The following is a 2174-nucleotide window of genomic DNA, read 5'->3' as shown; positions in this document are numbered from 1 at the left end:
GGTCACAACGTGGGATGCCGCCGAAGAACATATGCGGAGATTACAAGAGCACTATAATCTCCAAGTTGAGGAAATCCATCGACAATTTGAAGTAGAAGAACGCGAACAGCCAGCCCTTCCAGCAGAGTTCCATCTTTCACCGTCCCGACATGTGGCGGTAAATAACGTCCTCTGCTCCGAGGCTGAGGAGCTCGCGGACCTCCTTGTCTCCCCAGTTGGCCATCTTCAAAACTGTCTCGAACTTGATGTAAAACAGAGTAAAACTTGTCCTCACCTGTCGCTGTTGTTCTGAATCAGCTGTCCATTCTGTCTTTTAAACTCCTCACGTCACGCCACGCCCACGTCCGACCCGCGTCAATTGCTTTCACATCAAACTCGGCTCGGCAAAAAGACTAGGGTCCGACGCGGGTCGAATGGCAAGTCGAGTTGACGCGGCAGGCCGGGTCGGCAGTGTGAAAGGATCAGCGGACACGCTAAATTCCCGAATTAAACGCGGGTTCTTCCTCAGTGTGAAAGCGGCTCATGAGAAATCCCCACCAGTGAGACGACACTGCCACCAGGAGGTCAAATTGGAACATTACACTATTGTTTGGATCCAGCACTGTGTTCTTCAACAACCTTCAGTTTTACAGATCATTACGGAGGTTGAAAAAGTAAACACAAACTACTGAAAAACACTGAAGCACAGAAGCACAGAAGCAGTGTGCTTTGGGAGCAGGAACCCCAGAAAGACTTCCGGGGACTGAGGGTATTTTCCTCATTTTTACGTCCCTTCATTCATTTGCCTTTTTGAAGCACTTGTTATTACTTCTTTGAATTGGCTGATGTGACAATTCTTCTTGCTGCTTCCTGATTTTGATTAGTTTCAGGTGTAGTCTGAGTAAGAGGAGAGAATAATGCAAAACAAGAAACTGCTGCACTGATCAGACACGGCTGGATTTCAACAGGAAACACTCACTGAGAACCAGATCTAACGTGTGACTTCCACTGTGAGTCAGCTCAGTCACAAACTGGGTTTAACTTCTGAGGTTGGTCTCTGACTGAGGGACTGTCTCTGTCCCGCTAACAGCCCCCCGGCTGGCTCGCCATGTTTTGCCACATATACACAACATGATGGGGTTCATTCGGGGGAGGTGACTTCACTGATGACCATCTGCATACAGGAAGACAGTCCTGCGTAACATTCAGTCGCTACAGCGACTGTCTTGCATTTCTGGTGGCTACTTCCTGTTGAGCCAGGACCGTAGCGCCAGTCGCTAACACACAAAAGTCACCGCTGATCACATCTTTAGGACAAAGTGGGATTTGTCAGTGAGATTCTCCCACTGTGAGCGGCAGAAAGCGTTTTCTAAGAAACTCTTAAGGACATAATAGCTGTGGGGACGTAGTTACCACAAGAACACAATACAACTCCAAGTCTGTGCTGAACATTTTCCACTGAAATGCTCAGGGTACGCCAAACACAGTCAGCTTAAAACTAAAGGGAACAAAAACAGCCTGAAGCAGGTTTAAATCATCAGCGTTTGAGTTTGTAGATACAATCCAATAAAGTATAAGGGTGTCGTGTGCACACTCTGCCACCAGGTGTTCTGGGTAAGTTGTGTAGCCGTCGGGGCAGAAGAAGAAGAAGAAGAAGAAGAGTTGTGGACTAAAACAATGTGAGCAGCGTGACTGAGAGCATCTGAGATTACAGCAGAATGTCTGTTTGGTAAATCTGCTCAGTACCTGATTGTGTGAGTAACTGAGCAGTTGTGGAAGCAACAAACAGATCAGTTCAGTTTTCTCGTGTTAAACGGTTCAATTCAAAGTACCGTTAGCCTGCTTATATGCCTTTTCCCTCAGTGCAGCCATGACGTTTGGACTAAAATCCGTTCACACGTCTGATTCCAACACAACAGACATTTGAAAGAGTTTCACAGCTTGAAGTTGAGCCTTGTGCCCTTTTAGTGTTGGAAGAGCCTTAACTTTCAGCTCCAGTCATGAGCATCATACAGCTGTCTGGGAAGTACAGGGAACAACTCCAAACCTTTTTCAGACTGCGTTAAAGATTTCTGGGTCTTTGGGGAAGATGATAAGGGTCAACTTTCCCTCGTAACCAAACACACATTTTCTTCAAAATTATCTGTGTAGCAAGAACAGGAAAAGCATGAGAAAAGTTAACATCTGACCTTTAA

Source organism: Odontesthes bonariensis, chromosome 2 (genome assembly GCF_027942865.1).
Source record: "Odontesthes bonariensis isolate fOdoBon6 chromosome 2, fOdoBon6.hap1, whole genome shotgun sequence".
In the NCBI taxonomy this organism is placed as follows: Eukaryota; Metazoa; Chordata; class Actinopteri; order Atheriniformes; family Atherinopsidae; genus Odontesthes; species Odontesthes bonariensis.
This window is presented reverse-complemented; position numbering follows the sequence as displayed.